Source organism: Nuphar pumila, chromosome 17, assembly GCF_984573655.1.
Source record: "Nuphar pumila chromosome 17, dmNupPumi1.hap1.1, whole genome shotgun sequence".
In the NCBI taxonomy this organism is placed as follows: domain Eukaryota; kingdom Viridiplantae; phylum Streptophyta; class Magnoliopsida; order Nymphaeales; family Nymphaeaceae; genus Nuphar; species Nuphar pumila.
The window spans coordinates 82,826,971-82,834,884 of record NC_143265.1 but is presented as its reverse complement, the minus strand read 5'-3'; the positions used below and the strand labels follow the sequence as shown (position 1 = coordinate 82,834,884).

The following is a 7,914-nucleotide window of genomic DNA, read 5'->3' as shown; positions in this document are numbered from 1 at the left end:
CACATTGACTGTTGTGGAGCCTGATTCAGAGTTTTTACCCTTACAGGAGGAGGGTTTGGGGGCTTATCCCAGCGTGGGTAGCATCAATCAACTAAATGAGTTGTAAATCCTGATTCAAAGTTTTTACCCTTACAGGAGAGGGGTCTGAGGGCTCCTCCCAACGTGGGTAGCATCATTCAACTTGAAGAGTTGTGGAGTCTGATTCAAAGTTTTTACCCTTACAGAAAAGGGGGGTCTGAGGGCTCCTCCCAGCGTGGGTAGCATCATTCAACTTGAAGAGTTGTGGAGTCTGATTTAGAGTTTTTACCTTTACAGAAGGGGGGTCTGAGGGCTCCTCCCAGCGTGGGTAGCATCATTCAACTTGATGAGTTGTGGAGTCTGATTCAGAGTTTTTACCCTTATATGAGGAGGGTTTGGGGGCTCCTCCCAACCTGGATAGCATCGTTCAACTTGATTTGTTGTGGAGCCTGATTCAGAGTTTTCCCTTACACGAGAAGGGTTTGGGGGCTCCTCCCAGCGTGGGTAGCATCGTTCAACTTGATTCATTATGGAGCCTGATTTAGAGTTTTTGCCATTAGAGGAGGGGGGTCCGGGGGCTCCCCCCCGGCACGGGTCCCGAGTGTCGTGGTAAAAAAATGCACAGGGTGTCGTGGTGAGAAAGACATATGTTTGTTTCAATCAAGGTTGGAAGAAATCAATGAAAAATCTAACAGGGAGCATGCTAGAATCAAGATATGGATGTCAAGCGAGAATGGTGTTGTGTAACTCAAATAACACAAAATAATAAGGGTTTGGTTTTTAGTTAAAATGGGAAATGAAATGACAATAAAAATTGCTTAAAATTTATAGGAATAAACTAGAGTCAATAACGAAGACACCATTTTTTACGGATTTGGAATATGACCTCTGGTTAGGGAGATATGGCCCTGACAAGTTGGTCCTAATTTGGGTAGCGATTTACAGCGATTTGCTTACTGAATAACACTATAAATCGCTATAGTGATTTGCGGAAGACACTACAAATCACTATAGTGAGATTCAAAAATACTATAAATCGCTATAGCGATTTGCGGAAGACACTACAAATCGCTATAGTGAGATTCAAAAACACTATAAATCGCTATAGCGATTTGCGAAAGACACTACAAATCGCTATAGTGAGATCCAAAAACACTATAAATCGCTATATCGATTTGCGGAAGAAACTACAAATCGGTGTTGAAAAGCCGGATAACACTATAAATCGTTGTGGGACTCGTTGGAGACCCGAAAATACGACAAATCGTTGTAGGAAAGCCCGATAACACTACAAATCGTCGTTGAAAGGCCCCAAAAAAATTTGGTCCGGAGGGCGTTGCCCCCCGCCAAAGGCGGCCCCCCCTGGAACCCCGCCGGGGGGAGAGCCCCCAGACCCCCCTCCTGTAAGGGCAAAAACTCTAAATCAGGCTCCACAACGAATCAAGTTGAACGATGATACCCACGCTGAGAGGAGCCCCCAAACCCTTCTCCTGTAAGGGCAAAAACTCTGAATCAGACTCTACAACTCTTCAAGTTGAACGATGCTACAGTCAGTGTGCAGGTCAGTCGGTGTTTGATGGAGCAATGTAGGATCGTCTGTTGGATGCGCATAGAAGTAGAGAGAGAAGGGAGAAAGAGTGAAATGGTTGATGTTCATGGCCTTCTCCAGGGAGAACTCTTTGCCTCCCTTGATTTCTTCTATACAGAGAGAGAGAGGGTTTTACAGTGTTTTACGGAGAAAGAAGAAGAAGACTTTGAAGAGTCAACATCATCCTCGACTTTCTGGATGGAGGACATGTTTGTCCTTTTTTTGAACGGAGAAAGAAGAAGAAGACTTTGAAGAGTCAACATCATCCTCGACTTTCTGGATGGAGGACATGTTTGTCCTTTTTTTGAACTGTTTGTTTTTTCTTTTTTGAATGAAGAGCATTTTTGTCATTTTCTCAAACCATCACTTTATGAGAAGAATAGCAAAAAAGGGTACTTAAGTCTTTGCAACAACACTAGAGTCCGATGCAAAGTTATGTCAACATACACGGGAATACGAGCCCCATGTGCTTGTATATGTGATGCTCATTCAAAGCCCCGAACACAGACGCGGGATTCAGTGAATCATCGGGGGGGAGGGGCATACACCACCCTCTCTAAGAAGGTAGACAATGAAGTGAGTAAAATAGTCCCCAAATGTGATTTCAAATCCCATTAGGTATCCCAATTTCTCACGTTTGCTTACATGTGAAAAACGAGGCAAATGAGAATTGTTCTCTCTTTAAGAGGATTGAATCATGGTGGGCTCATCCATAAATACGGCAAAAATGGGAAAAGCTGCAGACTAGCCCACCCACTTCATTCTTTGTATGTACGTAACGTATTATCTGTATTGAAACTTGAAGCCCTATCAGGTTGATCCTGAAGAGGTAAAAAGGTTGCTGGGCATGGTCTGGTCGATGTTGACTAATCATTTCATGCATTGGACCAGAGTCATGTAGAACTAGAATAGTTGAGCCTTTGGCTAGGAAGCCAGTAGAATAAAAATATATTGGTGGCATTTTTATTTTTGATTTATAACCCGAATTATAAATCGCATGCAGCACGAAGACCTGATCGTGCCGACTCAGCCTGCCATACCTACGGTCGTCATGCTGGCAGCTTAAAACTCCGAGGCTAGGACCCTGCCCCCGAGGCCTGGCTTGTGCAAAGGGGCGATGCCCATGAGAATTGAACCTTGACTCCCTTCTATTAGCCAAGGATCCACCCCACTAAGCCAACAACTCCCTTGGGGCTATGTTGGTGAGGGTTGGATTAAAAAAAACTAATCAATCTTGATCATGAACACCCCCTTTAGCGGTTTGAAAAGAAGGTTAAAAGAATCATACGAAGAACTGTTCATACATCGCATCTTCCTACTTCTCATCTTTCTCTAGGCACCTCTCAGCCTAATTTTTGGGGTGAAGCCTTTTCTCTTATTTCTATCGGGGGGCATTCCATCATACTTTTTTGTCACCTATAACAAGTTTGAAATTCTATAGGGCAGATTGATTTGTTTCAAGTCCCAGTATTATGAGAGTACCCCAAATTGAGTCATTCACGATCACTGTCAACGTTACTCAAGCATGCATATACCTCAATCCAAGCCCTGGCAAGTCCTTTTTTTTTTTTTTAAATCTATTGTTGGCGAATATTTTTGGGTCAGAGAAGAAAGAACATTGCCCAAGAGAAGTCACTGTGCCAGTACGTGTGACAATCCTTGGAAATCAAACCAGGGCTAACAGGAAGGGGCATGAATCCATAGTTATTGGAAGTATACCCTTGAATCCAATCCATGCCCTCTAAGGATTGAAGCGCGCTTTCTCCTCATTTCTCCCCTCTTTCTTCTCGTTTTTCCCTTATTTTTGTATTTTTATATTATTATTTATCTTTTTCTGATCTTTTTTACTTTTTATATTATTATCGTTTCCTTTTTTCCGCTTCTTAATCGTTTCCATTCATTTCTTTCACTTTTTCCTTTTCCCCTTCTTTTACGCTTTCACAATCGCTTCCTATACGAATCTCGCTTCACTCTTCGTACTATTTTCTAACACTCAATTCTTTCGCTTCCGCTTCCGCTTCCGCTTCATGCATTGCTTTTTCCACATTCATTTCGCTACCTGGTAAATTAACTATGCCTGAATCACCTCCTGACATATTTTTGCAAAGGTGACGCCCAACATACATAGAAAGCAAAGTTTTTCAAGACCATGCACGACTCAGCTTAATTGAGGGTATGGCTTAGCGAGTAAGCTGTGGTTTTTAAACATAATTTGTTTTTGGTATATATGGGAAGCTCAGTCAAGTCACACCCGAGCCATCCAAGCAGTGGGTGGGGGTGGTGTGTCCCGAGACGATGGTCGGGTCGTCCAACATTGACAATGACCTACAGTCCCCGGATGGAAACAGGAATCTGGGACACAGGAGCAAAACGGGCGGGGGGAGATATTAATGCAGATTTTTTGTAAGGCATTAATGGCTATACCTCCTGACGCAAGGATGCCGTCTCCGTGACATCATCGACCCGATCCCACCATCACCATGGTGGTGGTGCTATCACCAAATCTCTGTAGGAGAGAGACCGACAGAAAAAAAGAAAACCACCCTCTCTTTTACTTCCAACCAAATACAACGCACTCTCTCTTAATAAAAAGAGTAAGGGGGAGCGAGTGGGGGGTGGGGACCTAGCCCATGTCTTCGTTATGTACCCGTGTCCCAACCATGGCTGCCTCAGAAGAGATATTCACTAGAATATGAGAAGGAAGGTGTGAAGGACGATTTTCATGAAGTTTTTTGTTCTTTTATCTTGAATCTAACGGTAAGAATGTGATCTACGTGCTTAGTTTTATAAGAACCTGCTCTTGAATCATCCTATTTTGATGAATAAAAGATTTTTTTTTTAAAGCTTTAAAATCAATGACTTATAATCTTCATAAATATTTAAAAATTCAAAAATTACATTTTTTTTTTTATAAAAAATACATTTTCATTTTTCAATGGTTGATTCTTAGCAAATTCATCATGCCAAGCACATCCACATTATTGGATTTGCAAAAAAAAATGTTAAAAATACTCTTATTTTTAGTTCTCAAATTCTAGTTCTCATATTCTTTATATATAGAGAGAGAAAGTATATTAAAGAGGGTATGAATATAAAAAAAATACTGAAACGAGGTGATGGAGGGAAGGAGAGGGAGTGCGTTGCAAGACACAATGATTACATCATTTTTGGGAAGCAGGAGTGAGTCATGGAATTAGAAAACAAAGAACATGCCCTTGACCAAGGTACACCCATTTCTCCCTCTCTGGGTCTCAGTCGGTCGGGTATATATCTGCTGTGGCAGAATAATATTTATTTATAAATGAATTCCTCAAAAACAAAGATAATGTTGAAAAAAAAAAAAGTCTTAAAGAATTGAAACGAAAGGGAGGCAAAGAATGCCGTAGGAGGAAAGTGAAAAAGGCGTACAGCAGCCACAAAAAGCTAATGCAATAAAAAGACAACCTACAAAGACGATGGCAGAAAGCATTGCGAACGAAAGAAGTCTGTCTTGGCTTTACGAATGACCAAACGAACCAGTTTTCTGCCTGTCATGGTTTGCCCACAACTCTTCCTTTCATCTCTCTCTCTCTCACACACACGCACCCACTTATCCATGTATATATGCTAGTATCAGATTGGCAGTAGAAACACCCAAATTTGTTTTTTGCCCAAGGAAAGTAGAAATCCAAATTCCTTTCCGTTGGCGTTTTTTGCCATTAGAACCATCCACCCCCCACTCTCACAGAGAAAGATGTGTGGCAAGAGAATAGAGAGTCCCGGCGAGGGATCACAGAATATTCCGGTGTACCCCGAGTTGATCAACGATATGTTCAATCTCAACCCGACCATAACGTATGGTGGGGGAGGATTGTCGTCGATCCCTGAGGCGCCTACCTTCTTCCCTTGGACGATTCCGGCAAACCCCCTCCATTTCTCGACGGTTCCGACGAGGGACCAAGAGAGTTTCTTGGGCTGTGTGGCCAGAGACCGGCCTTCTCCATCTCCTTCTCCTTCCTTGCTGTTCCAAGGGCACCATCGTCGTGGCTTGCAGTTCGGCTTCGAGAGGCCGGATTTCTTCTCCGGCATCGGGATCTACGGCGGATCAGACCATCTGGGGTGTGGAGTTCGTGGCCCGTCTCCCTCGTTTGGCCTTCAGGCCGACATGACCAAGCTCACCGCGCAAGAGATCATGGACGCTAAGGCCCTCGCTGCGTCCAAAAACCATAGCGAGGCCGAACGCAGGAGACGAGGGCGCATCAACGGACACCTTGACAAGCTTCGAACCCTCCTCCCCAATACCACCAAAGTAAGATTTATGATCATAAGAAAAAAGTATGAGCAAATTTTTTTTATTTATTGATCCTCACATTAATGGGATTCTCTTATATCTGTCATATTTCTCTTTCTGTTTCTAAAGAGAAGTCCTATTATTACCTACCATATATCTCTTTTCTTGAGGTAAAATTTTTGTCCAAGATATGATTTGAACGAAAACACAAAGGTACGCTAAAAACATGGAGACTATCCATGTTTTGTAGATTCCAGATTGGGTAGTTAGGGTTTTGAGCTGCTGTGGTAAGGAAGGCGGCGTGGTAATCGGAATAGTCGTTTGATTATGAGAGTCCCGAGAAAGGATGGGAAGTTTTTAAGTTGTTCGGAGCTCTGTGATGCTTTTATGTACCATCCGAGTTTGATATGAAAAAGACAAACCAAACCAGATGAAAAAAGCTTGGGAGGAAGAAAAAATGTTTGGGGGATGGAGAAGAAAGACAGGCAGTGTCAGTGAGTTCTTTATGTGCAATTCCCTTCACTGCCTAAGCATGCATGCAGGCCTGAAATTCCCATCCGCCCCTGGGTAAAAACTGACACGGTTTGCAATAAAATACTCCTCTCACTGTCTTTTCAAGCGTTCTGTCTTCTCCTTGTTCAAACTTCAATGTTCAAACCAACCCTTTTCTCTCTCTCTCTCTCTCGAATCTAGTGCAATGTAATCTGAGATGCCCATTCATTGTTTTTATGCTTTTGAGATGAAAAAGGCTTGATTTGTTACTTCTTGGTTGGGATTTCAGACGGACAAGGCATCGTTGCTAGCAGAGGTGATACAACACGTTAAGGAATTGAAGCGCCTGACGTCTGAGATTGCTGAGGCGGGCCCCGTGCCGACTGAGATCGATGAGTTAACCGTGGATCCCGACGAGTCATGTGGGGATGGCAAGTTGATCATCAAAGCATCGATCTGCTGCGAGGATAGGTCTGATCTCTTAGCGGACCTCATCAAGACCCTCAAATCCCTCCGCCTTCGCACTCTCAAAGCTGAGATCACGACGTTGGGGGGCCGCGTGAGGAATGTACTGGTGGTCACCGGTGAGGAAGACGACCCCAACGATGAAAATCCATCGTCTAATGGTTATGGTAATGGTAACCCTTCCATAGGATGTATTCAAGAGGCCCTCAAAGCAGTGATGGAACGGCAAGTTTCCGATGACTCTTCTTCTAGCAGCCTGAAGAGACAACGTACCAACCTTACGATGCTGGATAATAGGTCCATATGAACTAACAAAAACAGAAGATAGTAACAAAAAGGAAAGAGAAGTTGAGAAAATGTGTATTTTACCACGTTGTTCTGTTACATGTTTGGATTTGACTATGTTGGTATCTTTGTTTTTATCTTTTTCTTTTTCTTTATTTGAATGTGTGCGTGATTCTCATGATGAATAGAATGATATGACACAAGTATTTTCTAGTTTTTGTATTTAGGACACAAGGTTTATTATTATTTTATGTATTGTCTTGGTACAGTGGCCTATGGGCCTGTGTTAGTACGGTGGAGTATGGGCTTGGAGGGAATGTTATTTTATGAGTCAAATGATATGACATATACAGATATTAGATGGGGTTTACAGTTGTTGCTTTGTTGGTTGATATTATTAGTAACTACCTGAATTAAATTATACTACGGGTTCCTTGTGATGTGTTTTTTGACAGAGGGAGTATAGGGGCTGATACGTGCTGTATTTGGGCTAGAGAGGGTGCACGCCGATATCGAGAGGATTGTCACGAGGTGATGCATCAGGCTGCCCACATCTTTCCCGTGATTACAACTAGAGACCAATTTTGGATAACGAAGATTGATGCCTACACGGTTTACTTATCTAAATATTCAAGTACGCTTGTTTTCAGCATTTGTTGACGGTGACACTCCCTCTCTGTCACACACACACACAGTCTATTGAGCATAGCTCATGTCTAGGCATGAACGAGCCTTTCATTATGACCCCCACTAAAACGAGAGGGCTCAGACAATGATTAGGCTGGTGCCCGACCAG

At 42.8% G+C, this 7,914-nt stretch overlaps 1 pseudogene across 1 annotated transcript; it reads left to right on the top strand.

The window, feature by feature from the left end:
- Positions 1-5,339: 5,339 nt before the first annotated feature.
- Positions 5,340-7,151, top strand: LOC149812526 (transcription factor bHLH30 pseudogene; annotated as a pseudogene). The gene is made up of 2 exons (XR_016428500.1): positions 5,340-5,894; positions 6,658-7,151. The product of XR_016428500.1 is annotated as a transcription factor bHLH30 pseudogene (transcript).
- Positions 7,152-7,914: the final 763 nt, after the last annotated feature.